The sequence below is a fragment of the Pleurodeles waltl genome, chromosome 9 (genome assembly GCF_031143425.1).
Source record: "Pleurodeles waltl isolate 20211129_DDA chromosome 9, aPleWal1.hap1.20221129, whole genome shotgun sequence".
NCBI lineage: Eukaryota > Metazoa > Chordata > Amphibia > Caudata > Salamandridae > Pleurodeles > Pleurodeles waltl.
Genome location: NC_090448.1, coordinates 971676773 through 971704577, shown reverse-complemented (window position 1 = coordinate 971704577; position 27805 = coordinate 971676773). Strand labels below are relative to the sequence as shown.

At 43.8% G+C, this 27805-nt stretch overlaps 1 protein-coding gene across 2 annotated transcripts in view; it reads left to right on the top strand.

Annotated features, from left to right (window-relative positions):
- Nucleotides 1-27805, top strand: part of ADCK1 (aarF domain containing kinase 1) — a 699440-nt gene that overhangs the window by 209122 nt on the left and 462513 nt on the right. The gene's annotated exons all lie outside the window — the stretch shown is intronic.

Sequence of the window (27805 nt, the reverse complement as noted above, 5' to 3'; positions counted from 1 at the left end):
TCAATGAAGCATGCTTAGGAATTCTATGAGCGTGATCTTTACAACTTGATCATAGGTGAAGTGGTAGACACGAAGGATAGTTTTTGGCAAAACAGGACATGGCCTTGGTGGAGAGTTCTAATGTCGTTTTCAGTCAGTGTATCATTTGCATTGAACCGCTGTGGAATATTAAGCAAGACTGAAGGGTAGTAACTTTTACTTCTGCTGTTAATAGGTAAATGAGTGCATTATGTTTGGTTTCAAAAAGTTGAAATTAACTTACATCATCCTGGGTCCTCTTGTATGTTTCATTGCTACACAACAACCGCTGCGCATTGAATTCTTGTAGGCACTTTACTTGGTTACTCATCGGTTAGATAGCTGCGTTCAATAGTGTGTTAAAAATAGATTTTTATGTTTTCATGATCTGTATGAAAGTGTTTCAAGTTTTGCTTTGTTGATAGCAAAGAGATTCGTTATTTTTGGATGGAGAATCTTGGCCACCCTCAAAGGCTTGTCATGCTTTGGGGACTGTCAAGGGTTCAAGATGCGTGAAACAGAGTTGCTTCGTAGAGAGGTGAGGGCTGATTTTACTTATTTGCCAGCTAGTAGGATCCTTGTGTGAATGGACAGTTGTGCATAGTGACAGTCCCATGAACCAGAGACAGGTTTAGTCAGTGGTCAGGCAGTGGAAGACCTTAAGGTAGTAGAATTGTGATCAGAGTCCGTGATGTTGGCTGTTAGACCTCTTGCAAAGTACTTGTTGCTAGGAGGTATTATTGGGGTTTCTGGTGGTCTCTTTCAGTAAAGTAGAGTTACAGTGGCGATGGGCAGCTATCTCTAAGGATGTTTAGATTCACTTTTTAGGTCGCGTGTGCAAGTATGTATGGTGGGCTTTTAACCTTTGACATGGGAAGGATTTTTGCAAGTGTTTGGCACTGGAATTTGAAAATTTTAGTTTCCATAGCCGATTTGTTATTGACAGATTTTTTTAGCAAAAGTGACTCTGCCGTGCGTTGAGGAGGGATCATGGAGCAGAAAAGAGATGTGATGTTTCTACTACAGATTAAGCTTTGTATTTACATTTTGCTCTTCATTTTTAAGAACATCAGCACCATTTTCGTGTGTTTTCAGTTTGAGAAGGTTGTGTGATTTTCAGTTTTCTGTGCTTCGTTAAGGAGAACATTGCAGAGTAAGGTATTTTTTTTTTTTTTTAGGAGTGGCCTGCTGTGCCTGATAAAAATAAATAGCTCGTTTACAAGAATGTTGATGTTGCTTTAGGCTTAGATAAAGCATGCCTATTTAAAGAGGAAGGTATTCAGAGTGCATCCTCAGGATAGATGCTGTGCCACTTCAAGGGGTGCAGGAAGGCACCCCTTGGTGCCCCATATCAGTTATCAAAGCTTAAATCATGTCATGTTGGCATGGTACCCTTTGAGTGCAAAGCTAATAGTAGAGACCCATGGCAGCCCGCCTTGCTTAAGGACCGGTACTGATAATGCCTGCACCTGGCCCACCCGAAGCCCCCGTTATTTTCCTTCCCATTACCCTTTCACCTCCACACTTCGGTTTCAGTCATTTTAGGGTTAAACATGTACAGACTAGTACAGGAAAAGTCAACACCTCTGGCTTGCATTGTATTGATGTCACATGAGCTCAAGAGGAATGTATTCTGTTATGTATGTAGTAGGTACAGGGTGGCACCACTATTCCATGCACATGAAATTGTAAAGTAGAAGATGATTTTAGGAATAAATAAAAGGACAAATAAAAGCTCCCCACGTTTCACGCTATACCTGATTGGTCCTTTTACATTGGCCTCCAAGAAGTCAGGCCGGCGCCATCTTCCTCTTGGGTTTCGCACATCGCATGGTGTCTGCGATCAGTGCCTAGAGCTGGATTGTTCACAGCAAGAGCTGTGGAGGTACAAGCCGCTCCTACCGCCTCAGATGCTCACATTCCCAACACGTGGTATTAGAAGCAAAACTGCACTCCATCCCTGAGCAGACACATCCGATTGGGTACTTGACAAGCTGTGCCCCACTCAGTAGTTTTGAAACTGAAGGGCAGTGATAGATGTGTGGTGCATGCGTGCATTGTCTGATGCACATGCAGCCCTGCAGAATGGCAAGAGAGGAACATGCCTCACATGGGATAAAGTGTTCATCGCAGATTACACTGTTTTGTTTAAATTGCTTTTTCGTACCTGAACCCCTCTTTCATTGTTTTATTTTGAATTGTATTGTACCGGAAACCCCTAACTGGTAACGAGCAGCCTTGTGCTTGGCTTACAGGTACAACAATAAGCACATAATGTGGGCGAATTAGCTAAATGAGTGTGCAGCAAAATATCACTTGACATAGAGACAAGATCTCTTGTGGAGCCCCTGCAACACTCTCAGCAGCTTGGCCCAAGTTTAAGGAGCACATGCTTTGTTTCCTGCAAGTGGGGTTGATATGAAACTAATTTCCATGTGGCTGGCACCAGATTCTTCGAGAGCAAAGACTTCATTCTCCTTTCTAGCCCCAGTCACGTCCCCGCCCAAACTGAATACAGTCCCCCTTGAATACCATGCAAACCTGACTCCCCCCAGCCTCATAACCCTGGCCCCTTAAGGACCTGCCCCTGTGGTCCCACCGCTAGGGTATTATGCTGATATGCTAGCCTACTGTCGTGCCCTCAGGATGCTGTACAGACATGATGCCCTGCTATGTAATGCTCTGATGACTGTTCTGACCTTACACACTGTGTCCCCACCTTCCTGAGTACTGTGCAGACCACTCACCCTGTAGTAAACCCTGCTGTGTTCACTATTTTACTATGGTTGCAACTGCAGCCCCCCTCCCATGGGTGCTCTGCATATGTAGCACCAGGGCCAGCTTTAGCGCTGGTTGCGCCCTGTGCAACATTCTTTTTTGGCACCCCCACCCCATGACCACCTCCTCGGATTCCCTCACTACCACCCAGCAAATATGCCCCTTATCTCTCTCCTTAGGCCCCCCTTTCACATAAATTCATTTGTTTGAAGGCGCTAGTGAAGGCTGGCTTTACTAATCCACTCAACTATCCACATAAAATATAGTCCTGTTCTTTGCAGCAGGTACATTGACCTTCTACATTTCTTATGGCAAGTAAAAGCTGCCCCTAGACAAAACTCCCATCTCTCTTCCTAGCAGGAACATTACTCACAAGAGGTATCTTGACATTTTAATTGCATGCTGAAGTTCTTCAGCAGGTGCTTTTAAATCCAAAGTTTCCTAAGTTATTGCTAAACACAGCACCCCCCTGAGGTCAGCACCCCCACGCCCCCCATTCCAGGTCAGTACCTGGTGAAGACGCACGTCTGGCACCACCCTAAAGCCGGCCCTCCGTGGCACCATCTATTGTTACCTTTGTGAATATACCCCATCACAGAGTTGAACACACGGGGGACCGAACACCCTTTGAGTTTCACACCAGGAATACTGTAAGCCTTGCAGTGTCCCACCATAGTCCTGGCTACTCTAGCCTGCATTCGCACCCTTGAGAACAGTACATAAATCCTCCGTCTCAGAGCCCAGGATCTGTAGACAGTCATCAGTGTCCAGTCCTGGAGGTACACACCCTAGATACTGTAAGCAGTCCTGCAGTCTAACACTCTAGGTCAGTGGTTTTCAAACTTTTTAATGCCGCGTCCCCCCAGTGAAACAAAAAAAATCATCATTCCCCGCCTCTGAATTTTTCACAATTAGTCTAATAAATTAGCAATGTTTAAATATTACTACAGGTATTTAAACATTGCAGTTGAGTTCTGTTACTGATTTAAAAATGCAATTAACTACATGATGCCAAACACTATTCCTGTCAGGCAGGCCTCACATGTAAAAGTATCCAGAGTGTGATTATTAGAAGGGGGGTGGAAGTTTTGATGAGTATTCGGGGCCCCTTCCCGTGTGACATACTCAAGGCCTGGATATAAATGACAGAACATGTTGCTGAGGGCCCATTACAGAGCAGTTTACTGCAGCTCATTTTTTTCAGCTTAAAATAAAGCCCTGTTATAAGCATAATGCTTATTTTGGCAAGAGCCTGCACCCTCCCCGATCACTTGAGCCCCTCCCCCCCCCAGTTTGAAGACCCCTGCTTTAGCTACTGTGTTCATTCTTTCATGCTTCCTCAGCGGTGGGCCCCGTACACCTCCCTGCAGTCTCGCGCCCTGGTTATACCACACGTCGGCAGCCTCACGGTGTACACGTGCCTGCACTGTCACGCCCGGTTCTACTGCACATCCCAGCAGTCTCATAAGGTACACACCCTGGGAGCTGTCGAGGTGCTGAGCGATGTTATTGCTTCGCATGGTCATCAGTGTCGGTAAAACTCAAAGCTCCCTCTAGCCTCCGCTCCCACCGAGACCACAGCGGCTTGTAGGGGCCGAAGTATGGGGCCCAGATCCCGGAGAGGAAGAACACAAGGGCTGGGGGTGGTGGGCGGGAGTGAGTCTGGGAGCCAGGGAAGGGCTGGCAGAGCCGCGCATCTCAACCCTCCCAACAGCTTCCCTCCGGGGAATGTAAATTAAATGATGTGGTTTAAAATTTCAAAAGCTTCATTATGTAAATAGGCTGTGGGAGGCTGCAGTGTCGGGATGCACAAACAGCTGCAGAGGCTGATCAGGCTAATGGCAAACAGCTCGCTGCCCCCTCCCGCTGCCCCCCGGCCCTTGCCCCACTCCCTTCCCTCACGTTCCCCCATCACCATCTCGTGCAGCAGACAACGTAGTTTATCATGTACCACTCCGAGCTGCCTATCCACACTGGGACCTCACTTTGCTACTCTGAGACCCAATAACGAGAGGGATTGGAAAGGGAACCTTTTCAGGCGGGAAGCAAGAGACGGGACAGACGGCACAGCCATACTGTATTTCTTTCTGTCTTTTGCCCCTTTATTCCATTCTTTCTTATTTATTTTATTCTTTAAGTCGTCTCCTCCTTCCTGTCTTCTGTTCTTCCCATTTTAATCTCTTTATTTTTTTCTTGCTGCCATTGTTTTTTCTATTGCTTGTTCTTTCTTCTCTTTCCTTTTCTCCCACCCTCTTTCTCTAGTTCTGCATTCCATCCTCTGTTTTATTCCTTTCCTCCTTTCATCTGGGTTTGTTTGTTTACCCGTATGTCCTCTCCCTTATTTCTTGCACGAGGGACCTGGGTACCCAGCATCACTGCCTGTGGAGATGCGCTGTAGGTGTACAGAGAGGGCCATGTTGCCAGCCGTTTCCACCATTGCTCCCGATGCCCTGTCTCATGCTACGGGGTCTGAAGAACGCAGCAATAGCAGGACGCACAGTTCCTTCAAGTTTCTACGAGAGGCCGCGCAGGGGCTCTGGTCAACCTATGAACTGATCTCCTTCTGGTCTTTGACACACTCTTCCTAGTATTTTCCAAGTAGAGGGGGCAGGTGATCTAGAAACGTGCATAATTAACCTCTTGTAATTCAATTACAGTCTTAAGAATATTTTGGCCTTTAACCAAACCTCAGCAAACACTCCTTGGGTCTAAGCGTTACCTTTGTCGCATCTTTGGTAAATCTCATCAGTGAAAGGATTACCTCAGACAGCGGTATGTGTGACGCTATCAAGTGGCTGAACGAAAAAACAAGTACACAAGTTTTAATACGCCATGTTGCACTCTTGACCCTTGTGCGGGATTTCAGCATTAAAATGAGGCTTCAATCTCCTCTTTATAAAATGGTGGTAAACTTAAAAGGGATGAACACTATTCGGTCAGGCCACCATAAGCTAAGAAGTGGTCTCTGGTGTAGCCTTGCTTACTTACTGGAAGTACAGTGTAAAAGTGTGCGCAACTTTCTTACATATGTAAGGAAGTGGCGCTTATCTGTCTGTGCGTACTTGCACCTATGGTGTTCTTAAACATGTCCAGCGTGTCATAGCAGATTTATGTGCGTGCACTGGCACCTAAAGTGTTCTTACATATGTGCCAAGTCTGCCAGTGCAGGCTTGTATGTGCGCAAGGGCACATATGCCAAAGGCATGTAGAATACCCACGTGTGTTTTCACTACCTATGAGAGCTGCTCTGCCCATAGGTTAACATGGGGGAAGTTTAAAATTACTCCCAGCTGCAATAGTGGATTGCAGCAGAGCAGACTCATAATGTTTACCGTCATTGGATTCGTCCTGACAAACACCTTTCCTTCATAAAGGTGTTTTTTTTTTTTTTCAATAACAACCTAGAAATGTCTCTTCCAGAAAGTTGCCATTTCAATGCTCTAAAACGCTTTTGTGTGCCTTTTAAATCCGACTCTAATCCACACTGGAGGCTGGGGGAGCACATCTGTGCATTCCCCAGTGACAGTTTTAAACTGTGGGCACACATCTGGAATGACATATTTCTGCCATTTGAGGGCCAGGCTGGATAGATTGGAGGCAGAGGTTTTGACACTTGGCATCTTGGAGCCAGATCATGGCCCCACTAAAGATTAAAATCTGCATTCCAGGGCAGACAGGACTGAAATTTAGGGGAGTTATCTGTGGTTCAAAGGGGAACCCTCTGAACCTCCCCCCCACTTCCAAAGGCATAGTATAATTACTGGTGCCACCAAAGGAGAGATGCACTTGTGGGGACGCAGGACCAGAGATACTGGACTGTGTGGTGCACACTGCCAGGGGAATCTGTTGTGCACAAGGAGTAATTACTGCCCTTGGAAGGGACCGCACATTCTTCCTGAATAGTGGCTTGCCTAAGCGGACTGCCTGCTGCTCTGTGGAACCCCGAAGTGTGCTCTCCAAAAGCTTGTTGGCTGCTGCCCTCTGTTCTCTGGTGGAGATCTCAGGGACATCAATTAATCAGTCAAGTATTTGTAAAGTGCGGCTAATCACCCATCTGGCCTCAAGGCATCAAAGACCTCCTGTGCCTTACCTTCACCTTCTACCTCTGACAGCTGGACAGTGGTGCTCTCTTAAGTGCCCAAATCAACTGCTGGATCCCACCTGGGAGGCGGTGTTGGGGTGGAACCAAGTATTGTGCCTGGAGACCAGATTTCCTGATGCAGAGCCCTAAATGAACTGCCTGCTTTCAAGAAGTGTGGCCCTCCATCGTGTTGCCTCGACACGCATCAGGGTCTTGTTGGTGGAGAGCTTGCATAGCCTGCTTCATTGATCGTGCCACATTTCTCTCTTGCGACACTCCAACTGCATGCTCATTACGTGTGGTATCCGATTCACATGCTGCAACCCTTGGAGTTGGGGGGGCATACCTGTAGCAGTGCCACATTCTACCTCATCTGGCACTGCTGAACTTGCTCCTGTGTTTGTGACTGGAATTGTCTGGTGCGTCTCAAGTCCTTTCGCACCAGACTTGTGCCTCATTTCCAGGGAGGCGCGGGAGAGCAAATTCGTGTTCTGGAGTTCCCAAATTGCCTGGGTGCGACTTTGTTCAACATGTGTCCTATGAGGCACCTCCCCCTTCCGAGAGGCTACCCTCCTTCATCTCTCACTCATCGATTGCTCCATTTGCTGCTCCCAGTGTGGCAGACCAGTTACCAACTTCTCACCCGTCCCTGACAACTCTTGATTACCAGGTTTGTATTGATGGAACGGGCCTGGGTGGTGAGAGTAAGTGAGTGGACTACAGAACTGTTCTGTGAGCAATTGGAAACAGGTCCCAAAACATGGGGACCCCGCTGCCCCTTTTGGCTCGCAGATCTAGGCAAGTGCCTGGCAGCACAGTGGGGTGACCTTTGAATGAACTTCCCGAGGGGTGGCCAAACCTCCATTTGTCAACTGTCACGTTGAAACCTCCTGTTACCCACTCACACCTTTTTATCTCAGGACCATGAATAAGTGTGACTCCGGCTGAGATCGGCCTAATGTCCGGGGAGAGGAAAGGTTTCCTTCAACTCCAGTCTGTGGGGGAAGGGGGAGTTGAGGTTGGCTGAAGGGTGGAGGAGGTTTTAGGCCACAGGGTCGGTGAGTACAAATCCTGTTGACATGCTGGTTATCACTGCACCATATTAGGATGCTGCGTGTCGGTGTGGTTGTGAGTGCCTTACAACCCTTCTTGATATCCGTAGCACCAGGTATTGGTGCTGAGTGAGTGCACTGGAGTGACTGCCTATGATTAACGACACTGCATGTTGATTGTTGCCAAATGTTTATTACATTTGTCACTTTTAAATAGTCCACAAGGCTATTTAAAAGTGTTAAAATTACTGATGTGTACACATTACTGGTGTTGTTGTGTACCGGGGTGTAACCTGTAACTGTGGAATGGAATTAGAATAATTGTTCGGGTGGGTCTTGTGCTGTCAAAGTTTTACACCGCATGAGGGTGCTGGGGGTAAAGCAGGATCTTTCTCAAAGTGTACATATTACACATGTACAAAGTGTACATATTAACTCGGTTGGGCATAGTACTGCTAGTGATATTTCCAAATGTAATTTATGCCCAGAGATTTGTTATGTTCATGTTGTGTTAACTAATGTGTGTTGAATAGAAACTTTATTTACAAACACCTTGTGTGAAGTCTATTTTGTGATGCTCAGTGCATTTGTTTTGTGAAAGTGCTGTGTCAATGCTTTACACATTGCCCCTGTGAGAAGTTTGACTGCTCAGTGCCAAGCTACCTAAGGGTGTATACAGTGAGTGCAATCACCCACCCCTGACTGAAATGGTAGGTTCTGCTTGTCTTGGGCCTTGTTTCAGCCAACCAGAGCGTGCCACCACCAACTAGGATTCACTTCAACAAAGGCCAGTAGCAGGGCTGTCCTTTCAGCAGCAGGGCAGTCCTCCTACTGAATCTTCCACGGGTCCAGGAGTGTTCTGATGAGTGATTCTGAAGTTCCTATTCTTATAACTGGTGCCAGTCTTTGTGTAGGAGAATTACCTGACAGACCCCAAATCTGGTTCTGGTCTGTTCTTCCTATTCATTTGGTTCCAAACTGCCTAGGGTGACAAAAGCAAGGGAAGGTCGAGTATCTGGTCCCTTTGAAATGTAATCCGGGTGGGGACAGACCCTCCCCAGCCATCCTGTCAGGACCTGTCCACTAACACCTAGGTTTCCTTTGTCTCAATGTCTGGGAGCTATACAGAATCCCCAACAGCAGAGCCATTCCCAGCCATGTGACCCAGAACACTGGCAGAAGGCACAGTTGGTCTGGACAATAAAATGCTACCTTTCTCAAAGTGCCTTTCTCAAAATTGTAACTTAAAATCCAACTTCACCATTAAAAATGATTTTAAATTGCAATCCATTTGAGTGTAACTAGCATATTCATGTCTACTCCTAATCTGAAGTTAGCACTTATTAAATGTAATAAGGTAACCCATTGTTAGTCAATGGGAGAGATAGGCTTTTCAGTCAAGACGTGAAATTTAAACCCACGTGTTCTACTTTTTAACTACCTTGAACCTTGGCCTATGAGCCTTTAGGGCCTTTTAAGGCTCATAGGGCAGTGGCAGTTTGTTCAACATGTGTCCTATGAGGCACCTCCCCCTTGCTGCTTTAAAAGGCTTCTTTAAACTATGGCACAATGGGTGTTGCTGCCCACTAGAAGTATGTTAATTTACAGGCCCTGGGTACATGTAGTACCACATACTAGGGAGTTATCAGTATATTATGTGTATCAAGCTGCTGTAGGCAAATTTTCCCACATTTTAAGAAGGAGCGCACAAGCATTTTAGCCCTTGTTAGTAGGGTTAAAGTGCATAGAGTCCAAATGCCAATAAAAATTAATTCAATTAAGTAAGGGAGTGAAAGCAAAAGGTTTGGGAGACTACCGCCTAATTGTGTTGGGTCCTACCCTCTCCATCAACTCACCTTATATTCTTCAGTTCCTATTTTCTCAGCCTACTTGGAAAGCTAGATATCTAAAATCCAATCACTCCCTTCATGGACCGACATGAAGCATGAAAGGATAGATTCTCCTAAAGCTTTTGAGCCAAAAGATCTTCAATTGGAAATGTGGAGCATTCAGTAATTAAGAGTGACACATGCCACAGCCTCAGCCTAGAAATAACTGCCACAGACCCTGCACACATCAAGGGCCATTGTATGACTTGGCTTCTCCAAGGACTCCAAATCTGCACACTTGGGTGATTTAGTCTGACCATTACACTGCTTCCTCCAGATTGATCCCCTCAGTATCTCTTGAACTTCACACAAACATGGTCCCCTACTACTTACATTCCAATAAAAAAAAAATGCTCTAAACCATTCAGAACTATACTTGAGGAAAATCAAACCTGGGCCTATCCCAACTGCTCCACCACTTTTTCATGGAATCTTTACATCCTGCTGTTTCACTCACTGTTGGCTTGTGTCCTGACTGACAAAAAGCCTCTTGAAGACTTAAAACAACTTTTGGTTCTCAGGTGCTCTAAAAATCCAAAAAGGGAAATGCCCTAATCATGAGTCTGCGTGCCACAGATCCCCTTGCCATGCCCCGTCTTCTGCCCTCACGAATGGCAGGACCAATTACTACAAAGCCAGCCACAAAGCTAAACCACAGTTCTACTCGTGCTGAATCCACAACACCAGCAACTGCCTTTAGGAACTTGTCAAAGTAGTTGAAAATTCATCAATGCACCACAGCTACCATACACCGCTACACAGGAGCTCTACAAGTCCCTTGGACCTTTCTGGGGAGTTTTGGTTCGCTCTCTGGCCTTGGATTCCTCTTCATTAAGAGGAACAAAAAAAATGTCAACAACATAGTCAACTCCTTAACCACAACCAAAAAGAAACAACCCTACTGACCCCGTCCAGCTGAAAATGCTGTCTGTCATTCCTCCTTTCTTTCCCGGTCCTGGTGACTTTTTATCAGCAATAGCCTCTTCTCTCTAGAGAAGTCTCTCCTCTACAAAAACAGTATGTGGTCACCGCCTGCTAAGAAACAAAAAAAAAAACTCTTAACCCTTCTGACCCTACATTCCCCATACTGGCCTTCACTGGATGTCAAAGATACTGGGAATAAGTAGTAACCTACCGGCTTCAGATCGTCCCTTATGCATTAGACCACTTTCTGTTATCTTTTGATTTGATAGAGCAACACATTCCACAATAGTTTCTCCAATCAGTAGCCCATGACTGTGACCGTCCCTTATCATGGTTCAAATCCTACCTTAAGGACCTTGGCCTTGTATTCGGATTCCAAGAGTTCTCTTCTATTTCCATTGTTCCTCCTCTTCACCGTTTCTCACTAACACGTATATTAAGCCCCTCATGGACCTCACTCACTTCTTCCATCTGCAGTTCTAATCCTCGACTCTGAGTCACAGATCTCAAATCAGCAGAAACATGAGCGAGACAAAACATCTTAAAAATCAATTACTTCAAGACCACTTCCTGAGACAAATCGACTCCATCTGCCCCCTACTCCTCCCACAAACTATGCCTTTGATCTCCAGTGTGAGAAACCTAGGCACATTATAGAATGTGGGCCTCTGCCTCAATTTTTAAGTTAGAGCAGTAGTTGTATCAGCTTTTCACCAACTAAGACTGCTCCAAAACTCCTCTTTTTTTTCCAAAAAACTCACTATGCTTCTATGGTGGAAATTGTGTAAACTCCAAACTGGACTACTGCAACTCATTATATTATGGCTTGTCAGCCTGAAAACTCAACAGACACCATACTGAAGGACAGTGCTTCTTAAATTTTGTGCACTGAGGGGTGCGTGTAGTACAGCTCCACAGGACTTAGCATGGTCCCATAACTTCTTTATCTTTGATGACTCTTTCTATTACAAACGGATGATACATACCCATGGTTACAATCGTTTTGAATTATCTATACATCAAACTTCCTCGCTCTCCTAACTTGGACACAGTTGTTTCACACCATATATCTAGACAGACATGGTTACATTTTGTTTGGAATCTAGCCTTGAAAAGGTCACTGTGTGACGAAACACATGTTGGCTGTGTATGAATACAAACGTATTCCAAAGCCTATCACTATATATTGCCTATGACTGATCCGACTATACAGAGCATTTGTTGATCCAAATAAATTATTTTACTGGAACACAAAGAAGATTACTGTACTATTCACAAATGGACTTCTTGCATCTTTCTTCGTTGTTGTGTTTGTAAATATCTGTGCTTTGAGTGCTGTGGTCTTAGCTGATTCTATGTACATTGTGTATTTTTCAAATACATGCATTTCTTGCCTTTGGGTAGTAGGGCAATTGACTATCGAGCACCACTTTGATTAGACTTATTCACAGGCTAAATTGGACACAGCTAGGAGGTGCAGTCTTTTACCATTACTTACTACCAGTGCTTTAAATGGGCCGGTACTCACCGGTACTGAGTACCGGCACTTTTTTATTTTGAGAGGGAGAGTACCGGCATATCTGAAGAAAAACGTAATACTTTTAATTGGAGAGTACCGGCACTTCTCAGAAACAAGCAGGTACTCTATTACAGAGTACCTGCACTTCTATTTTTCCATTTAAAGCACTGCTTACTACCTTCCACACAGTTGTATGCACTGAGGGACAGAATGCTTTGTAAAAAGCAAAATGGATGACTCCAGTGATTTTCCAAATACTAACATAAGAGTAATTATAGATGTATGAAGGACCTCTGTCACGAAAGAAAGAAAATGTGAGCCAGAAAAAACACAAGTCGCCATAGTACACCCGGCAAAAAGAAGTAAAGAACTCGCATAGCACCGGCCACAGGGTTCCCAGAAAAAACTTTTGTTGCTGCAACTTATTCATTTACAAAGTAAGCACTGCTTAAAGAACCCCTTTTTATTTTTAATGCACATCGCAGGAAAATGTAATTCTTACTTTTACAAAGAAAGACTTTCAGTTACTGTCAGCTAAAGACACAGACGAAACGCACAAGGAGCATAAAGATTTTTAAAAAAAGACTAAAGAATGTAAGGAAACAAAAACACTGTCAGTAAAGTATTGGCCCACCCCTGCACCGAAGTGCACACTTCGATTTAGGTTGCTCTGCATGTTGATGAGAGAAATGGCATCACTCACAGTGCAAGAGTGGCTGTGGCAGAAGTGGGCTGGCTCTTACCCCATGCTGCATGCTGTGGTAGGCTGAAGCAAAACGTGACTGACAACGAACAGATGTATGGATGAAGAGAGGTGAGTCAAAGTCAGACCACGTCAATAGTATCCCAGTGTGTCCTGAGCCCCCGGGCTCCTGTTTGAATGGTAAAATAGAGCAATAATCAGAGGTCACAAGGCCTCTCATGCCTCTGGGCATCAGTGCTACTGCACCTGCTGCACCAAAGGAAACCACGTCCCTGTTCTTTGTATGTATATCAGTATACATTCTAATGCATTTCTTTGCTTCTATTGGACAATCGGAGGCAGCTAAAAGTACTCCCGACCTAAAAAGAGACCTCTTAATTTCTTATCATATGCATATTATTGCAGTGCAGAATTAAGAAAATGTACGATTATATCGATTGATTAGACTATCGTGTAACAAAGCTGGCCTACAAGTAATATGTTTACAGAGTCAAGCTAGTAACAGCTCAAGATTAATTTTGTCTATGAGACTGGTAAACCACTATTCTGTATCATATTTCAAGGCTTCATGGGCGTACAGGCGCCTTTATAAAATGTAGTTAAAACGCAATATTTTGCTGTTACATTTTTGGCCTGAAAGTAATAGGGTTTGGCAACGACAATAACTATGCCAGCTGCTGTCTCTATGAAAAATAGCAGAAAATTAATCAAAAATATGGATTGCAGGAGTACTGTACTCTATCTTGTAGAAAGAAGATCATAAAACTGTCACCTTATTCATAAACAGGCACACTGGGGCAGATTCCTGGTTTTGTAAAGCGTTCCAATATTTACTGTACTACAGAACTCTTTCCTAGCGTTTTAAGTCCTGCCTACAGGCCTTCTGCAGGACCCTGGTGTAAAGGGGTCTGAGATAAAATCACCATGCGTCTACTTTATCACCAGTGCTCAAACCATCTTTTCACTTGTAAATACCCTGCCCGGGTCCTAAGGTGCAGTTACATGTTTTGGGGCTCATGGTGTGCACTTGAGCAACTCTTTGACTACGGACGTGGTAAATAAATCAAAAAATGGTCAATGACCTGAATGGAGGTCAATTCGCTGAAATGCCAGGGCTAGCAGAAGTGACATCACACGCCCTTTGACCTCCAGTTTCACTCATACACACAAATTTACACGCACATACACTATCTCACATAAATACACTCTTACCCGCAAGCACACACAAAACATACATTTAAAAGCATTTTTTTTTTTTTACTTATCTCAGCTGCCATGGAAGAGCATATTCCAGCTAATTTGTACTGCATTTGATTGCACTTATAGTGAATACATGTTATTGTTCACTATTAGTGTGATAAAGAATTGACAGAAAACAGAGTAGAGCCCCAGCTGACATCCGTAAGGACGAGCTGCCACTAAGTTCCTGGCACTAAAGTTGCCACCTCTGAGGCCAGGGTTAGAAAAGGGCATGCCAGGGGTCGCAGTCACGACCCTTGGCGACCCCTAAATGACGTCCATGGAGACCTGTACAGCATGCAATAAACCACATACCTCGAAAGTTAAACTGGGAGTGTTATATAATCTCTGACGGTGCCAGGGAAGACATGTTATTAAATCACTCCCTGAGTGGTAGGAGCCTCCGAGGGGTCTGCTTTGCGGTGTTTTTGGTGGTCCTGTGGTCAGGCCATACTGTCTGGTGTAGTCACTTTAGGCGCTAACGACGCCATTCATCCATCCCACTGTCACCTTATCCTTCATTGCACCCGTCCCATAACAGCGGGTAAATGTGCCCTTGTACTGTACCGGACCCTGTGCTCTTAGATGTCTGCTTCAGTGCACCTGCCACCTTATTCACGAGTGCACGAGTCCTTAATTATACATTTAATGTACTCCTGGGTGAATGTATGCTTCATAGCACCTCCTGTTTACACCGTGTCCCTGTTTCTTGTGCCTCATTATTGTCATATTATTCGCTACTGCGTGTGTCCTTTATTGTTTTTTCATGGACGCATGCATCTCTCATTACAGCTGTTACATTGCTCATGAGTGCACGTTTCCGGTATCTTTCCTGTCCGTCTACTCCAGGAGCTTGTGCCTTTCATTGCACTGGTCGCATTATTCATGAGTGCAATCAAAAAACTTTCTTAAAGAGAAGTTGTTGTTCTTTGCTCAGAAAAAAGAGCATCTGTTTATTAAAGAACGGGAAACTGAAATTGCACTAAAGAACTTCAGTGTAAAAGGCTTTCGGAAGCAAAACCTAAACAAGCATTGGCAAAGCTAATAACTCTTGTAAGAGCCATTGGCTTTACCAATGTGTTTTAGCCATGTTGTTCACCAGTGTGGCTGCTGTTCAGCATGGCTAAAAGTTAGCGGCATAGAGGAGAGTGGTGTGAGGTGTCATAGAGTGGAATGGCAAAGAGTGGGGTAAAATTTTACAAAGTGGGAGTGGCAGAGTGTGTTGTGAATTGGAGTGGCATAGTGTGGAGTTGCGAATAGTGGCATAGAGTAGAGTGGGCTGGTGTAGAGTGCATTGGCATAGAGCGTTGCAGAGTAAAGTGGCATAGAGTGCAGGGGCATGAATTCAGCGGCATACAGTGCAGCGTTGTAGAATGCAGTTTTGTAGATTAGAGTGGGCATAGTAGAGTCCAGTGGCACAGACTGGAGTTGGTGTGAAGTTGAGTGATGTGGAGGGCTGTGGCACAGAGTAGTCATGTGACATAGAGTGCATTGGCGTAGAGTGCAGAGTAGAGTTAAGTGGCATAGAATGGCGTAGAGTGTAATGCTGTAGAGTGCAGTGGAGTAGTGCAGATTAGAGTGGTGTAGAGTTCAGTGGCAGAGAGTGCATTGTTGCGGAGTAGAGTTTCAGAATGCCGTGGTGTAGAGTAGAGTGAAGTGTAGTGGCGTAGAGAGCAGTGGCGTTGGGTACAGTGATGCATATTAGAGTGCAATGGCATAGAGTACAGTGACAGTGCAGTTTTGTAGAGTGGATTGGCGTACAGTGCAGTGGTTAATAGTATAGTGGCATTGAGTGATGTGGCATAGAATGGAGTGGTGTAGAGTAGAGTGTAGGTCTATAGAGTGGCATAGTGTGTAATGGCGTAGAGTAAAGTGGTGTAGAGTGCAGTGGTGCAGAGTAGAATAGAGTGGCGAACAGTGGATTGGTGTAGAGTGCAGGGGCATAGAGTTGAGTATTACAGAGCAATGTGCATTGACGTAGAGTGTATTGGTAGACAGTGCAGTGGCATAGAGTCCAGTGTTGCAGAGTTGTGCAGAGAACAGTGACTTAGAGTGGAGTTGTGCAGAGTAGTTTGGTTTGGCCTAGACTTGAGTGGTTTAGAGTGCAGTGGCAAAGAGTGCACTGGTGTAGAGTAGAGGGGTACAGGTTAGAGGAGGCATAGTGTGAAGTGACGTAAAGTGGAGTGGTGCAGAGTCCAGTGGCCTGGAGTGGGGCAGAGTACAGTGCAGTGTTGTGGAGTGGTGCAGATTAGAGTGAAATGGAGTAGAGGGGACTGTTCATGGTGTGGTAGCACAGTGCCATTACAGACAACACATTTACAATTGAAATGAAAATGACACTTGCACATTATTATTATTATTATTATTATTCCTAATAAAACTATACAGTGCACAGATGAAAATTTGTGGAAATTGCATCACCTAGTATAATGGTTTGTTTTGATCATACTAAAGTATTTGTTTCTAACACACTTCAGAAATAACAAAAACTTTGCTTTATTTGTGTTCCTAATTCTGATCTATTTTGAAATACTTAGACAGTACATTTAAATGTTGCAGTGTTAGAAAAAAACCTCTTTTCTACCCCGATCACCCAGCAAGATTGTCATATAATTCCTCTCACTTTGAAGTCCGAGAAATAAAAATAAGCAAGCACCCTCAAGCCAGTGCCTGACATTTTACCTTGGTCTTTGAATGCACAGCAGATGTGATGAGCCAAGATTTACAGGCCTGTTTACAGAAAATGAGCACTCTGAAGGATACTGTAAATAAGGGAAGATGCAAACTCAAGCTGGACAGCCCAAAACAAATAAAGCCAACAAATGGTAGGCTGCGACATAAAAACACAGACATTCATTCATCAATTATGGTGTTCAGTGCAACAATAAAACCCAAGGCACTACTTGTGAATTTACACATGATGTCAAATGATTTCACACTTGCTACTGGTTAAGCAACTCCAGAAAGTTGTACTTTTTTAATGTAAAATAACTGATTCATTTGACACCCACTCTTTGAAGATGTATTGAGTGCGCAACCTGATTTTAACATTCATTCATTCTGGCTTCACCAGCACACTAGTGACTGCCTCTTTTCACTATAGTCTGCTAGAATCCCTTCCCTGCTGCAGGATTATGGTGGGAAGGGGAATGACAATGTGCAGTGACAAGCAGCACAGTCCTCCTGTGGCCAAGAGTGACTTTTCATTGCTCTCTGCACTTCTGTCAGAATTTCTTTCACCAGCAGGTTTATTTTTGTTTCACATCAGTGCTTAATTTGTGCTTGTTGTTTCCGAGGCTGAGCACCGGCACTCATTTTTGAGGGCTGGTGCTTATTCTTCTGCTTCAAGCCTTTGCTGCGAGCAAAAGACACATATGGGAAAAACGGATGAAGGGAAAAACGAAAAGGCGTCACAAAGGGAGAAAGTAGAAAGCTGCAAGAGTGAGCAGAAGGGGCAGGGAGAGGCTTTATATGGGTTGAAGAGACCCGAGATGGCTTCAGGATTAAGCTGCCTCGGTATTCCATGTTCACACATTTAATTGCAGCGACCGCGTGTTTAAGACCATGTTCACACATTTACTTGCAGCGCCGCGTGTTTAAGAGAAGAGCTTTGGGCACCGGCACCCTTTTATTTCCACATTAAGCACACCCTTGTGAAATCCTTTTAGAAAATACATGTGTTGGTGCTGATGTAAGAAGAAACTTTTCAAGAAGGGTTGAGAAATCCATGTATCTATTGAGGTGCTCCCTCCACTAAAAGACAGCTCGCATAGAGTCCTAAAAACACGAGAGGCATATATTTGCTTCCTAAAGAAGAAAATGCACAAGACTGTTGTTTTGTTGATTATGTAAACGATATACGGTCTTTGCTCTATACAGATTTGAAGGCACCATGTCTGTTGTGCATGGGGTTGCTAGTCCCGCCTTGCCTGTCTATGGAAATAGTTTGTCTTTTCCAAAATAACCTTTAGGATAACTGAGAAAAATGCACAATCCAAAATGTGAAGTAAAGGTACAAAAGTTCTGAAAATGGCAAAATAAAACCTAGTGTTAGGCTGAAATATGTTAACATTCTGTGGTAGGTTTCCACATTTTATTTTCAAGGTATTGTGTTCTAGAGATAGATTATGCCTCATATTCATGCTTGAACGCCACCCCATCACGTTATGTTCATTTATTAATATGAATGATTATATTTCCATGTTAGACAAATATAATTTCAATGCTAATATTTTACTGTCTGTAAATATCCAGACTGCAGATCCTGAACCATGATATATGTGTATATAGTTTTTATATATATATATATATATATATATATACACATATACACATATATCATGATATGTTATATTGCCAGCATTTGTGTGTTGCAATTTAACCTCTGGTATATATCTGTAGTGCTTTCAGTGTCAATGTGCTGTTTACATTTACGATTCTCGTTGGCTCCAGTCCATGTGGTTTGTGGACATTGGGTTTGCATAGGTCACAAGGCCACAATATCGATTTGGTACGGGCCTACTACTACTGTTTTATGGATTCTTCAGAATTAGTTTATTTTCCAAATATGGCGTGTTTTTGAATAAAATAAGTAATGTAAATTCATACAATGTGTCTTCTAAACCTTTTATCTGGTTGTTTCAAAGTATATGTTTCTCTAGTTCATAACATTGTTGGGTGTAGTGTATGTGGGTGATAATAAATACTCTTAATTAAGTACATATAACTTCTTAGGTTTTCAATGGGGCATTTGTTTAAAGGGCAACATTCTACCTCAGGAGATTATTGGAGCCGTGAGCACATCATATCACAGATTATCTTTTTTTTGTTTAAGATTGTATTTAACGTTTAGCAGTCCACATGGTGTAACATTAGCCCCTGCGGTGTGGGTGTGGGAGGAGCTCCAAGGGCAGGGGAGCCCCCCTCAATTTTTGTTACGCCACCGGAGGTGGTACTACTTTTGCGGGCCGAGCAGTGACTCTCCTGCCAAATTTAGAGTTTCAAGGCAGCTAGTTGGGAGTTGAAAGAGTGAAAATAGAATAATAGATGGCCATCACGCCACCATGGCTCGTGGATCTGTCATATTATTTTTCTTTCCGAAGATAGACACCGAAGTAAATTAGGGTGACTGTCCCATTACTACCAATGTCCAAATCAGGCCTCTAGTCACTATCCGTAAAACCTAAGTGCTTAATTTGTTAAAAAAACATAAGTGCCAGGGCCCTTGTCAGCAGGCCATTGCAGCTTGCATCACCCATCGCCCCTAACAGTACTGCCAGTGACAGTACCAACACAACTATCAACCGTCCCAGTCCTTCAATTTTTGGGAATTTAGACTTTGGGTGGCAGGTATTAGTCATTTTTAATGTACATTAAATTTATTAAAAACGGTTTCGCTCGTCACAAAATTAGACAAACATCATCACCTTTTGGTGTCATTAGTGCTTGTGTTGATAATTAAGTGCCTGTAACGAGCACCTGAAACTACTGCTCAAATTATTTACTGTTTAAAAGGCACTGTACCTTTTGTAGAGAAAGTTTCCAGAACCCTCCTCACCTGAAAACCCATATCCCCCACCCCCCCCTTCTCCCCGTCTCACCTCCCTGGCTCAGCTCCTCTGAAAATGTTACTGGGGTGAGTCTGTGTGTATAGTAAAGGCCGCCAGACCAGAGAGGGCCTCTTGGAAAGAGCAGCTTGTGACGCTGGGGCGGGAGGTCACCAAGGCTTCTCTCCCCTTTAACACTGTCGCTGACAAGTTCATAAAATGGCCTAAAGTGATGATACATGTTTCCTGAAAAATGAAATGTGTGTGTGTGTGTGTGTGTGTGTGTGTGTATATATATGTGTGTGTGTATATATATATATATATATCTATATAATATTCACTGACAAAACCAAAGGTTACAGGAACGTTATAGTTAGGTTCTGAATTTACTCGTACAAAACCATAGAAATTCAGCAGTTATAGTTAGTCATTTCAAGTAAATATAACTCGCTCCCTAAGGTAACTATAACTTGCGCCCTTGCCATACACAGCTTTCTTATCAGTAATTGTATTTGAAATATTGAAGTGATAATATCAAAGGTGCCATAGGAGATGTCATCAATTACGTAATATGTGGAGTAATTAGCTGTGCATGGTGAAGGTGCGAGTTATAGTTACCTTACAGCGCAAATTATGGTTACTTGAAATAGCTCTGAATATAATTGCTGAATTTCTATGGTTTTGTACAAGTAAATCCAGAACCTAACTACAACCTCCCTGTACCCCTTGTTTTTTCCATTGATTGTCTATTTTTTTTTTTTTTTTTTTTAACAGTCATTTTAATCACTATAGGTCAATCCAATCACTGCCGTGCCCGTCCTTTGGCCAAGTGTGGCAGGGGTTGGTCGCAGGGCCTGCAGCCAAGCCCTTATAACCACCCAAGCTCTGCACGGCCTTTGGCAGTGGGGGTTGGTCACAGGGACTGTCTCTGCCGGTGGGTCTAAGTGAGTTTATGATTGTCTCAGTGGGTGTGTGAGTGGGGGCATGAGTCTCTGAGTACATGTATGAGTGAATGAATAAGTGTATGAATGAGTGTGAATTCTTTTTTTTTTTTTTTTTTTTAATTTGTACATATTCTCGAATATTCGAGGATATTCGGGAATATCGCGCATGGTGAAAAAAAAGAAAATTTAAAATCCATAATTTGAACCTAAACACCCCCCCCATATGACACTGTTGGGGGTCAGGGTACTGCCACCCTGACCCCTAGCACCACTTATTTCTATTTTCAGCCCCGGGGACCCTCTCCCATAACAAAAAATGGCGTCCGCAACTTTCTAGACATGTTGTGACCAGCCAATTGCAGTGCTTCTATTTGTACGCACATTCGCGAACATTCGTGAATATTTGCGGTTTATTCGTGGCCAGAGATGTACAAATTTGGATTGGCCTTAATTTCTCGTAAACTACTGAATGGATTTGCACCAAATAATTAAAAGCGTAATCTGCGTACCGACAGCTAGCTTTTTTTCAAAATTTGGTGTGATTCTGTCCAGCGGTGCGGGCTGTAGTCGTGTCTAAACACCCCATAGGAATTAACATGGGAAACTCAACTTGTTTGTCCCATCTTTTGTCAGCCCCTGATTGACGGAAAACACTCAAACGCTCCATGCACAACAAGAAACACCGGGACACTATTTGGGAAAATTTTGTGAAGATTCGTGGAACGGTGTCAAAGATATAGGCAAGTCAAAAAACACTTTTTCTATGTAACCGCATAATTACCTACTGGCAACCGCTAGTAGGTAATAAATATATATATATATCTGTACCAGACACTGGGCATACAATAAAGGAAGGTCAATCAGCGGCTTTATTAAAAGTAGGAAACAAAGCAGATTTTTATCAATTATGAAAAGGATATAGGCCATAAAGAGGTAATTTAGAGAGTGGAAGATGGATGGCGCGCAGTATTAATGTCACACTGAGTTAATGGGTCTGCATTAGTCACTTGGACGGAGCTGCATCTGAAGCTTGTCGCCCCTGCACATGAGTTTCATATTTTTAGAGGAGACGCATTTATCAGCAGCTGGGGAGAAGGAGGTGGCAGAAGCACGTGCCAAAGCTTGCTCGCACCATGCCCTGTCCACAGCCCTCTGCTATGGAAATCCCTGGTAGAAGTACTCTTTGTACTGGGCTTTTGTGGCTTAGGGATTGGGTTGCCTGGCCGTACAATTTCATTTGTTTTTCAATTTCCTGCAAGCCAGTTCATCGTTTATGATGTTAGATCTCTTTTCGCGGCTTTCTGTAGTTTATAAACTAATTTATCAGTTTCATCCAAAAGTGAGTCCATTCACCGTGATGCGGTGGTCTAAGGACGAAAGAACTCATAGATTCATCATCCGGCGACCCAAAGAAAACAAGCATTGGCAAAGCCAGTAGGACTTACCTTTGGACCTATTGGCTTTCACAATGCCTTTAGGTGATGCTCTATAGTACTGACATTATTTCTGGTGCTGTGCAACATCCTCTTAAGAAAAAAAAAACTATAAATAAAAGAAGTGTAATTACGGAACCACTTGCTTGTGCATGCGTGGTGATGCATGTGTGTGCTAGTGGAATGATGAGGGCTAAATTTCCTTTCGTTTTTCATTTACCGTTCCAAAATGGCTGATGCCACTGGGATTGGATACGTATATAACATGAAAGCGTGGGGATGTAATGGAGGAGTGAATTGGGGAAGCGAGTGGATCCAAGGAGAGGAAAAGCATCGCATAAGGGCCAGAGCTATACACTTAGCGGTGGAAAAAGCACACATGGAGAAAAAATGGAGCGTTACATAGATACTAACATGGCGCCCAGGGCACCAGAGCATCATGATGTGCAAGTGGGCATGTAGAGAAGTTCACGATAGAGAAACAGGAACTCCTGCGGCTTGCTTTTGGGGATGCGCACTGAGAGAGAGAGCGAGAACATACTTGTACTCTCGTGGGTGCCTAATCAAATAGATTAAAAAGTTCCCTAAAAGTGAGTGGAATGATAGAAGCCAGACAGACGGCTGTTAAAAAAGCAATTCTCCAGGAGAGGTACCAACATAAAATGGACGAGCTGGGACATGGAAACCTATAGAATAACCAGCAGTAAATAGTAGAAACAATACTGCCAATAAAGCCAACCAATGGTAAGCTAGGGGGATGGCTATAAGCCACTTTAAGTTTTTGGTAAGCCATCAGTTGGTCTTTTCCAACCTCACAGCTTGTGAGATGTGGTAGGGTCCTAAAAAGAACAGAAAGGAAAGTTAAAGCATCTTGTGCTTATATGCTCATAAAAAGTGGGTGAGGAAATTAACAAACACAAAGATGCCAAACAAGTTGTACACTGAGCATATTAGGTCCAGAAAAACCGAAACCGGGGGTGTGAAAAGAAAACATTTGTTGGCAGTGGGTAGAGCTCATAATGAAAAGTAATGGGATCAAATCAAGACAGAATCGGCTTTCCTTTTAGTTGGAAAGTAGTAAAGTGGCAAGAGTCTGTAGAATGCGCTTTAGAAATACATTTTCCTCCTTTGAGTCAAGGAAAATCTGACTTTACAACTCCCCCACGGAGTGGCCCACGCCATTTCTTTATTGCTGTTTTATATAACACATTAACTGCAAGAGTCTTGCAGCTTGCAGTAATGGTTTATAGGAATTATCATTACATTGATATTCGTTGTATTCCCCTACTACTGGCAGGGTAACTGGGTAGTTAATGCCCTTACTGCGGAGATCTCTACCTGTTTGAATAATGATAGGTTAATCCAGTGGTCTTCAGACTTTTTAATGCATCACCTCATTCCCCTCAGTGGGAAAGAAAAAATCATCGCCCCCTTACAATTTTTTCCCAATTATTCTATTAATAATATGGAAGTGTTAAAATGTGTCTAGACTTCTAGCATAACTTGCAGTTAAGTTATGTTACCGTTTTACAAATGAAATTAAATATGCAGTGCCAAACATACTATTCTGGTCGGTCAGGACTTACTAAGTTTAAAAATATCCACAGTGTGATTATTGGGGTGGGGGTTTTGAAGAGTATTTGGAGTCCCTTCCATTTTGACACATACGTCCAGCTTGGATATAATTGACAAAACATGTTAGTGATGGCCGGTTACAGATCTGTTTACTGCTGATCATTTTTTTCAGCTTAAAAAAAGCCGTTATCAGCATCATTCTTCTTTTGGGCAGACCCTAGCACCCCCCTTAGGATCATTTGAGCTCCCCACACCCCCCACAAGGAGCCTGTCCCCAGTTTGAAGACCCCTTGTTTAATCGGTATTCCGCAGGTTTTTTTTTATTTAACATGTAGATAAGTTCAAATCCTCATAAAATAGCTTGGTGAGCAAATTATTTTAGAAGTGATCCTTGCATACCCTGCAGTTCACAAGTTATTATACTGTTAAGTAGTTCAGAGAGTTATGCACCTGCTGAAAACACACCTGTGTGACCTACAGAGTGTGTACTGTATGCTACATAAACGGTCAATTTTAAAGGTATACACTTATATCTGTAGACCTTGATATGTATCACAGGAGTGTCCAAGGTAGGCCCAAGAGACCCAGCCATACCAGAGTTTCAGATTAACCATTTACTACGTAAATGACTCCAATTTTGAATAGTTATATGCACATGTAATTTCTGAAACAAAAAAATCTGACCCTCCTGCAGCTTCATTTGACAGTCCACTTCCAAATGAAGGAAGCTTTAGACAAAGAAGCAATACATTAGTTTAATGTATTGGCCTAGTTTTGTGAGGTGACAGGGCACAGTGTTCTAGTGTTTCTTCCGATGGCCTGGTGATTCTGGAGGATAGGTGTAACAGTGTGCAATTGTGCTGCCTTTGATGCCATTAATGCAGAACAACTCTTCCTGGGAACACCTCTGGTAAAAGGTATTAAAGAGTGCTTTCTAAACCCCGCAATTAAAGACTGAAGTGTGGGCACTTTTTTCCTTCTGTAATCTAAGTTCTGTTTGATAGTGCAAAGTTTGTCATCTTTCAGGCACAGATTCAAAGCTTGACTAGACTGAGTAATGCAAATAATGTTATTCAGGACCGGACATACCTACTTTTGCAGTAGTTCCTGATTGCTTTACTGCAAACGGATGCAAAATGCAACATGTCTGGGCAAATCCAAGATGGCAAAAGTCTTTGGCCGCACTCAGCTTGGACTCTTGAGGGCTGTGTGTGTGTGTGTGTGTGTGTGTGTGTAGTACTATGGTAATCCTGGTGTCCTCCCACATCGAACACTAAAATCCAGTTTGAGCCAGCATTGTACCCACAAGAAACCCAGAAACAGAAGTCTGGTTGGACAAAAACGAGGGCCATGAGCAAACAGACAGGGGATCAACAATAATTTTCTTGGCATCCTGTTCTCTCCCTTTAAAGTATGTCCCCAAGTTTACCATGTGGTTAGCATACCTGTCAAGTAGGATTGGACACTGTAGTGTGATAAAGGATGTCCACAGCCCCCACCCTTCATATGTGTAAGTCAGAGGAGTCAACTGTGCTCATTCAGGTTATATTATGCAGATTGTTAGAGAACACTATCATTCAAGAGGGTATCAGTCACATTATAATATGCAGATTTGTAGGTAGAGCTCGCTATCATCTGGGAGGGTATTCTGGCACCGAGCAGGTGAGTCTAGGCAGCCCTAGGGCATAGTGGGACATGTCAGAAAGCCATGTCTTCAGCTTCTTGTGGAATTAAAGAAGTGAGGAGGAGGCTCTTATGTGTAGCGACATTAAAGGTGGGGGAGGTCGTTCAGTGCTTTAGGAGCGATGTAAGAGGCATTCAGGTTGGCCTGTTGTTTCTTCATGGGAGGCATTTCACATCTTGTTCACACCAATTCAAGGCAGATCACAGTCTGAGAGCTGGCAGACACATTCTAATTAGCTTTCTGACATTTCAGTCAGGTAAATTGTAACTCTCTAGAAATTACTTTTCCTTAATATTTATTAAAATTCCGATCTCACTATTGAATTGGATTTTTAATAGCTATTAAAATAATGGTTTATTTATATTCTAGCTGGTCTCATTCCAGTGACACAGTGTAGGTATTTCTGATAAAGACTTGGAGTCGCAGATTTCTCACCTGATGATTATTCCACAGATGTCGGACTGGATCCGGAAACTTTTCAGTAGTACCTCTGTGCGCTGGTTGGATGTGCTGTACGGCACTGTACTGATGCTGTTCCATTCTGGAAGGAATCTGCAGAGCCTATAAAAACACCACTCCAGCATGCTGATGTCTGTTTTTCTTTTTGTGTGCCACTAGATGGGGATCTGGAGCTCCCGCTCTTCTTTTTGAGACTCCTGTTACCTCAAAAACGTTTCAAAACAGTGTGCAAATGACAGGTTTTAAACTTCTAGGGAGTATCAAAAACAAATGTCTGTGATAGACCATCAGGTTTGCCTTTGGTGAAGTGATCACTATAATGGCTGCAGCAATTGCACGTCAATAAACCAGAAGGCCATACAAGACTGCAAGGTAAAACTCTACATCACAAAGCACATGAAGAGTCCTTGATGGGACTGCTCCAAGTTGAAACTTTGGTCCCAGTCTCCTTCCAGATCTAGAGTTTGCAGGAGTTGTTCCAGATGTTGGTCTTCATCTTGATCAAAGTTGTCCTCTACGCTGAAGAAAAATCATAAGAAATCAAAGAGTTCGACCCCTTCCCCTCTCCCACTCTACCGAGATAGCGTGGGACGGTGCTGTACTTCTCAATCTTGCCCCTCAAGTTGAGAGGCATCAGAGTTTATCCCACAACTTGTTCTTGCACAACCCGAGTTTCCGGGGTTGTCTATCACTCTGAAAGAATTCAGAGAGGCCATGCTCAGACCCTCCAAATCCTCGCCGACTCACTTTGGTACACCTTTGTGCCCTATGGAACCAAGGGGCTCAAAATGTGGAATACCACTGACTGGACTTTTCGGGCCCACCATGGGGATGCCTCGGACTCCAGTTCTGACTTCACCTCTGGTGCCAAGGTTCACATCAGTTCTGGACCTTCAACGCCAGAAGACAAGGTACCTGGTGTACTCTCAGGCTCAGCATCTGTGCCAGTCCAACCTCAACTGATGTCGCTGTTGAGGTGCCGCTTCTCCACCCAAGCCTCCACAAGGAATAACAAATAGTCTGCTTTCCCTATTTTGCACGGATTCTGCCAATGATTGCCACACAGGTGATGAGATTAACCACCCACAACGCAAATTGGTATGATGAGTTCCAGGAGGCTAATAGCCTTGATACCTCCCCTGAATCGGGGCTCCTCTTACTCCGTGGTCCTGCCACTGATGTAAGTGCTTCCTGTGCCATTTTAATGCATAGGGTGGCCTTGACCTTAACTCCCCACCATGGAGGTCAAGACCAGTGTTCTTATGGAAGTCCTTCAGCCAAGACAAAAACCCACTGAGCACCTCTTACCCTTTAACAAGTCCCTTATGGATACTTTTTTGGGGCGCATCGGCCAAACCTTACTCTGGCCCCAGAGGTAGCCGAGCGTTTTCCGGGCGCTATCACCCTTCCCCAGGCGACCTTGCATTTTTATCTCAAAACCTCTACCCTGAAAGCTAGGTGGTGCAGGCTTCTGCAAGCAAGACTAGTCCCAACATGTTCCCAACTGCTCCTCTGGTAGGGAGCCTAAACTACCAGAGAGAGTTGGAAAGATAGTCTTCCCGTCCACCAGTTTGACACTTTGATTGGTAAATCCCAGCTGCCTCCTGGGGCACTATTTCCACACCCTTTGGGATTCGGTGGCTCAAGTCCTCCCAGGTATTCCTGAAGATGTCCGACCTTTCTTCACTCACGCACTACAGATGATCAAGATATGGCCAAGTTCACAATTCATTGTGGACTGCACACTACCCATTCCATCACATGGCCATTGGCACCAGTGTCACCATTTGCCCCCACACATTAGATCCATTGTTTTTTCAGGCAATGTCTAGTCCTACTTCATGGACATGCTGTTTGGCTGGGCTCATCTGTTTGGGTACAAGGCAGACTTTGCTTTCGAGGAGTTGAAGGAAAGCAAGGCCAAAGTATGTTCCCTGGGCTTGTCTGCCGGACCTTGCCAG